At 41.4% G+C, this 6,894-nt stretch overlaps 1 protein-coding gene across 3 annotated transcripts in view; it reads right to left on the reverse strand.

The window, feature by feature from the left end:
* march8 (membrane-associated ring finger (C3HC4) 8) overlaps positions 1-6,629 on the reverse strand; it is a 243,893-nt gene extending 237,264 nt beyond the window's left edge. Inside the window, exon 1 of one of the 3 annotated variants that reach the window (XM_034184270.1) lies at positions 6,279-6,535. The gene's annotated coding sequence lies outside the window, so the exon portion shown is untranslated. Of the gene's footprint in view, positions 1-6,278 lie in introns of all 3 variants that reach the window. The other 2 variants (XM_034184269.1, XM_034184266.1) reach the window with 2 other exon arrangements.
* Between the last annotated feature and the right edge of the window lie 265 nt (positions 6,630-6,894).

A 6,894-nucleotide genomic window follows, 5' to 3' on the forward strand; every position in this document is an offset into this window, starting at 1 on the left:
TGATTCTCTTATCAATACTGCTTGTGAATTTTCTGTGTACTAAAAGTAGGCTTTACAATGTTTTCTATGTCAACAACATTTTATTGAGTCTTAAAGGAAATAAATATGAAATTGGTCACTGGATCCTTGATCTCTGGACATAAATAGAAATAAACAAAATCTGTAGTTTTTGTCAAAAGCATTTCCTTTCAGACATTAATGGCATGAATGTAACGCCATACCTCTGAGCTGAGCTCAGCCGGCTCTGCTGCAAGTCAACATCAATTTAATTCATAAAGAACGCAGGATGCCTCATTTTGGGAGGAAAAAAAAATTTTGGTTGATTGTAGTTTATTGTTTGTATTACAATATTTGGAAAGAGGTGTCATTTGATTTAAAACGGTGATTTGCATTGAAGTTATTAATTCTGGCCGGACTCTAACTTGACTCGGCAGAGAGCGGCACAGCATTTGGACCTGTGCAAACGGAAGGGAGGATTATTCTCGTTTCTTGCCCGCAACAAGACAAGAGTCCCAGTTAGTGACTTTAATCTGCACAAAACTGACTCATGATTGACATTTTTAAATGGCTTTAAGAGGGGTTAAGAAGCAGACTTGCCGCATCTGAAAAGCAGCAAAGAAGAGAACCAATGAACCAGCGCATTGGAGCACTGCTTCGTTGGTTCAAGCTTCAAAGCAGAGCCATTACAGAAGCGGTTGATTACAGGCCCGCTGCAGGGTCTGTAATCAATGTAGAGAAATGATTGTTTTCCCAACAAACACAACAGCTGCTCTGAAGGACTGATAAGGGAATCATTAAAGCCTGGTTCGCACGGCAGGATAATTAGGCCGATATCGGACCCGATCTTCCCCTTACGACAATCTTAAGGACGCCCCAACAATAGTGATGACGTTAAAGATCATCTTATCAGATATTCCTGCGTGGTCTGGTGTGTTAAGAGCGCTCTGATCTGCTCGGAAGGACGTCAGGAGCACTGCGATCGCAAATCTGGGATATTCAACATGTTGGATTTTTTTTGGCCCGTTATCGCAGCATGTGTTCTGTCCTCCGACCAAAACAAGCACGCAGCCTGCTGAATGTGACATGCAGCCAATGAGAAAGCGAGGTGACGGACGCACGGAGCGGAAAATAAAATCAAAACAGCTGTTCTGACTTACCAGAAAGTCTGGTGGTCGCGCTGTCTCCACTCCTTTAAAGAACGCCTTTTCTTTTTCTTTTTGTATTGTTTTTTTTCCCTCTGTTTTAAATAGTCCACAAACTATCTCCGTTTGTTTACTCTGAAGTCACGTTTTGCAAGATTTCCTGTTTGAGCTGGGAATGTTCGTGTGTGAAATCTGTTCATGTGTGGTGTTGTTGTCCTTACCGTGTGGCTAAACACCACACACTGTACGACCAAACCTGTTAGATCTATGATTTTTTTTTTATCTTCACATGTGTGGTCTCGGAAACCTAAAGATAATTTTAAAATCCTGTCATGTGAACCAGGCTTAAGCAAAAAGGCTATTGATGTCGGTGGATTGAATCATTTCTCAATGATTCTCGAAAAGAATACCCATCCCTAGTTATAACACTTTAATGTGTTAAGAGTATTTTTGATGCAAGTGGCATCAAAGTATATCAATTATGCACTTTTGGTCAAATATTTTACTCCTTAGTGGCCAATGTCTTTAAGAGCAATGAGCGTAATGAGAGAAAGGGAGAAGCGCAAATCTTTGACAAATTCAAAATGTGAGTAAGAAGAAACCAAAGTCTTGAAGTTACTGGATATGCATTTGTACTCTCTGCTACAGTGCATCAGAACTCAATTATGAAAATTTGGTATCACTGCGGAAAGACAAGTAAATGTGTACTCATCATTACAATCCAAAAGCAGCTGTATAAATTAATGTTTCAATTTTTTTTATGTTCCTTTTCCAAAGACTGCAATTGTAAATCAAAAGCATTCCAAATGAGTTCAGTTTCATTTCTAAGCCAAGATCTCTTTTGTGCAGCTCAAATAGGATACCAAGATGAGAGCTGCAACTGCCACCGGTCTACCAAAGGGCCTCGTCTACTGCCATTGTATCAACACTCAAGTGTGTCAGAAACCTAAAACACTGCAAGAAAAGAAACCAAATGTGCACTGTAATCCCATGTGACGAGGCCGGATTAGTTACACCGGAGCTCAACAGAGAGGAAAAGCACTGTGTTATCTGCCAGTTTATGCATGCAGACTGCAGCGATACCGACCCGACAACGAGGATCCTCACTGCTACGAGCCTCCACTTACTTCACAACACTGGCAAACATAATCCACACATACACACAGCTGGTTCTTCCACTGGCTGCAACAATAGGTAAACACACCACAAGGTGAACAATGACAAACGCCACCTATGAGATGTAGCAAAAACCAGTCACCTTGGAATGAAGATGGAATCCGAATAGCATGGGGACACTTTTCAGTCGGTTGTGCCCGTAACTGCTTTGCTTCATAGAACGTGAGGTGCAACATCTACAATCTGCACACAGCGGTACAGGACAGAGCAAAGTCAGGACACCTGATGCTACAGCCGTGACTGACAAAGTGTAACACAAACAGACAAGAACAATTAAGTAGATTATTGTGTGATTGGGGGGGGGGGGGGGGGGGGGGGGGAATCTGCTGCAAACCTTACATACCAACTCAAGTAACATTTTAAAAATCGCTTCATAATCAGCACTGTGCTAACGTTTCAGGCACATCTGAAGTGTAATGACAAGTGGCCGAATGGATCATTTGAATAAGCAAAACGTATAGTCACGTTTCACCGCTAATTGTGGGAAAAACTGCTTCATTTCTGTGAATCACTTGAAGCATTTGTTGACTTTTGTGTAACAGAAGTATCACCGACTTAAAGAAACATCTCGCAATTTACATAACAAGCGTCGCGGGCACTTTGTTGAGGGGTACTGAGCCATCTGCTGCTGGACGCACCCTCCACTAACCGCCATCTTTTTCACCATTGGCCTCTCATTTGTAACAACCAATATCTGGATTCCTGTCACCAGGGAACTGCTTCATGTGTTTTTCACACACACTTCAATTTCGCACAGAATGCTCCACTGTCGTCCTTTTCCCATCATGTACTGCACATCTCTAGTCCGTCATAAGACCACCAAGCTCCCACGAGCTGCTCTGCTCTTGTTGGATTTGTTATACTTGGGGAGTTCTTGTACTTACTTAAGAGTTCTTCCTGGAGCCCAACCAATATGGATTTTTTGGGGGGCAGACAGCAGGGAGTAAAAAAAAAAAAACAGTATGATCTATACATTTTTTTTTTTAAAGTAGTGATTCTGAACATTATGTTGTCAATCCCTTATGACAAATTTAATTAAGGCTTGATATTTTACAGTTTAAAGTAGACCTGCATTGAAATAAATGTAGTCAGATTTCAGAAAGAAATAGTTGATATGTATTTATAAGACCCTTGTGAATGCAGTAAAGTAAATCTGTAAGCCCAAATTTGTAATTCAGCGGAGAAATCTTCGTTTAAAAATGACAAATTTGCAGCTAAAATTTAGCCCTCTGTGAAAACAGTTTGTACAGCCGTATCATTTCCATGACTTCAGGGACAAGACGACGCGCTCCCGCCTTCAGTCCGATCCCGCATTGAAATTGATTTTATCTGTTAGTAATGTTACTTATACACGTCCTGGTTTCAGCTTATTAAGTCTGTGGGCTCGTTAATGAGCTCGTTAACCGCAGACCAGGGCCACTCACACCGCCCGTGTCTGCTTTGCAGCCGGCATCACCTCTCTGTCTACTGAATGGAGCTGCAGCACACTTGGTACAAGTCCTGAGATTACGCTCGCTGTTTTAATGCAAAGCGGCCGGTACACCTGTTGCTGCAAGGACAGACTTCTTGCTGCAAAATCCACAGCACCGCACGTCTCGGCAATCGGAGCCCCAGAGCTCCATGGACGCTGAGAGAGGTTTATATATTTTTAATGACTGGGATTCTTTGCGGGTCTCACCTCCATATCCCGCGATGGTACCGGAGGCGAAAGACAGCAGATTTTCATTGCAACACCACTCAATCAAACGGGCGTATGAAAAAGTCCGCCAAAATAATTTTCAAGCACAAATAAAAGAAATGTGTACTCACCAAACGTGCCGCAAGACAATATGAAGTTTTAAAAAAAGTAGATCCTTCCGTATAAGACAAGAAAAAGGTGCAGATGCAAACTGACGTAAATCCACAAATTACAATTGGCGCAATGCATGCTGGGAGAGGGTCTTGTCCGTAACGTCTCGGCAGCGTCCATGATGAGAGGGACAATTTGCGGAGGGCTAAATGTTAGTTGTAAATTTGTAATTTTCAAATGAAGATTTCTCCGTTGAATGACAGATCTGGGCTTGCAGATTTACTTTACTACATTCAGAAGGATCTCATGTGTAAATGAAAGTCATTTTTTTTCAAAAAATCTGACTGCATTTTTTTCAATGCAGGTCTCCTTTAAATATGAACTCTGATTGGCCATCACCATGTTGCATCCCTCAATATTTACATAAAATAGACATCTATTTCTGCCTCATCCAGTTGATGGCGTAGTGATCACTTTTCTCATCACTGTAAAATGCCTAATTAACGGAGATTTGTCACTGTGCTTCTGTCTCTTGTAGCTACTGTGACCAAGGGGTGATGGGGTCCCAGCCATGCATAACAGCATTACGATTTGCAACACATTCCAAAAAAAGTTCAGACAGGAAGCAGTTTATTCTCAATATAAATATTAAATCATCCTTTGGGGATTGAACAATAAGGCAATAATAATCATTTTATATTTGGGTAGGTGATGATCTAGTGGTTAAGCATTGGATCTGAGACCAGAGAGTCCGCGGTTCAAACCCAAACCAGACCAGAAAAATCACAAAGGACCCTTGGGCAAGGTCCTTAATACTTAGTTGCTCCCAGTGTGTACTCAGCACTTTGCATGACAGCACCCTGACATTGGTGTGACTATGGGTGAATGTGAAGCTTCATTGTAAAGCACTTCAAGCTTCTGATTCAGATGGAAAAGCGCTATATACATGCAGTCCAGTCAATAATAATAATAATGTGTCTTGTAGGTATATGGATTCCATTTATATATTGCTTTTCCATCTGAACCAGAAGATCAAAGCACTTTACAATGATGCCTCACATTTACACCAATGTAAGGGTGCTGCCATGCAAGGCGTTCACTACAAATTGAGAGCAACTTGGAGATTAAGGACTTTGCTCAAGAGCCCTGAGTAATCTTCCAACCTGATTTTTTTTTTTTTTTTGGGGGGGGGGGGGGGGGTCGGAGGGCAGAGCACCCTCTGGTATTACGTAATCCTACAACTTAACCACAAGACCATTACCTCCACACCTCCACATTTCCAGAAGTCAGGCACAGTAGCAGAATTCTGCTGTGGTCCACGTCGAATTTGGGAAGATTTGATATTAGCAAACCGAGAAGAACACATGTATAACTATGACATAGGTTAACAAAACAGTAATAATAATAATAAAAAATCACTATTAATTCTACTTGCAGGGGTGGTGGCCAAGTGGTTAGTGCACTTGCTTTCAGTGTGCAAGGTTGCGATACAAACCCCACCCCTGCCACATTTCTCCATGTAACGTGTAGTTGCCTCAGGAAGGGCATCCAGCGTTAAACTTATGCCAAATGAACAGGTAGATCCACCCTGGATCTGCTGTGGCAACCGAGTGAAAACAAGAAAGCAGCCGAAGGGACTTTCTTTTACTTAGTTTTGATTTTACTTATTCATTCACAACAAACAATTTGCACGGTGCTGCAACAAAGGAGTAATTAGAATTAATGCTTTTTGGAGGGGCAATTATAAGTCTGCAGGTTTTCAATCAGCCAGTCATCTCAGCAGGTGGCGTTGCGCCACCTGCTGAGATGACTGGCTGATTGAAAACCTGCAGACTGTGTTCAGCGCTGAAATAAATGAACATGTGGCTGGGCAAAGCACCTCGCGCACAAAACCTGCGTCAGAAAATGTTGAAAGCTGAAAAAAAAAAATAATAATAACAACAACAACAATAACAAACCGACCCAAATGTCAGTCCGTCAGAGGGCACGGGTCGATTTTTTTTCTTCCCCCTGACGAGTCTTCAGGAAATAAACGAAACAAAGGCTGACTGACGCACAAACGCCACTTACATTATTATTATTATTATCATTATTATAAATGTGCAATAAACTGACAATGCGCGCGCGTGCGCCAGCATATTTTTATTTAATCAGAATTTAAAACAGCCTACCTCAGTGACAAAAGGACGTCCCGGAAGACCAACGCTCGATAAAATTGTAAATTATCGCAACTCCCCGTGCGTCCTGTCTGTCCGTCCGTCAGACGTCGGTAATCCCGACAAAATTCCCACAGTGAGGACTTCACGGACGCAGAGCCGCAAATGTCGCTCCGGAACAAAGAAACGAAGCACTCACCAGCGTTTGCCACCGAACGGCGACGGTTTTTTGTTTTTTTTAATTTCCTCTGAGCAGCTGTGTGCGGCGTTGCGTCACAGAGCAAGGAAAAAAAAAAGAAGAAGAAGTGCGGAATAATCAAAGTGGCAGGCGGCGCGCGCAGGATGTGAGGATGAGGACGATGAAGATAGACTATACCATTAAGACCTTAACAGTTTTATCCATAAATATTTAAATATTATTTATTCTTTTTTTAATGTGCAGACTTGTAATTTATGTGGCCTGCATTCGATATATTTCATTGTAATATTTTAAAAAATAAAAAAGGTGAAAGGTCACAGTGGACCTTATTATATCAGCAGATCTAGTTAGCTCATATTTTACGTTTTTTTAATTTTATTTTTATAAAATGTAATTAATTTGAATAATTTTATTAATTCTATTTGAATTCAT

Source organism: Thalassophryne amazonica, chromosome 13 (assembly GCF_902500255.1).
Source record: "Thalassophryne amazonica chromosome 13, fThaAma1.1, whole genome shotgun sequence".
Classification (NCBI taxonomy): domain Eukaryota; kingdom Metazoa; phylum Chordata; class Actinopteri; order Batrachoidiformes; family Batrachoididae; genus Thalassophryne; species Thalassophryne amazonica.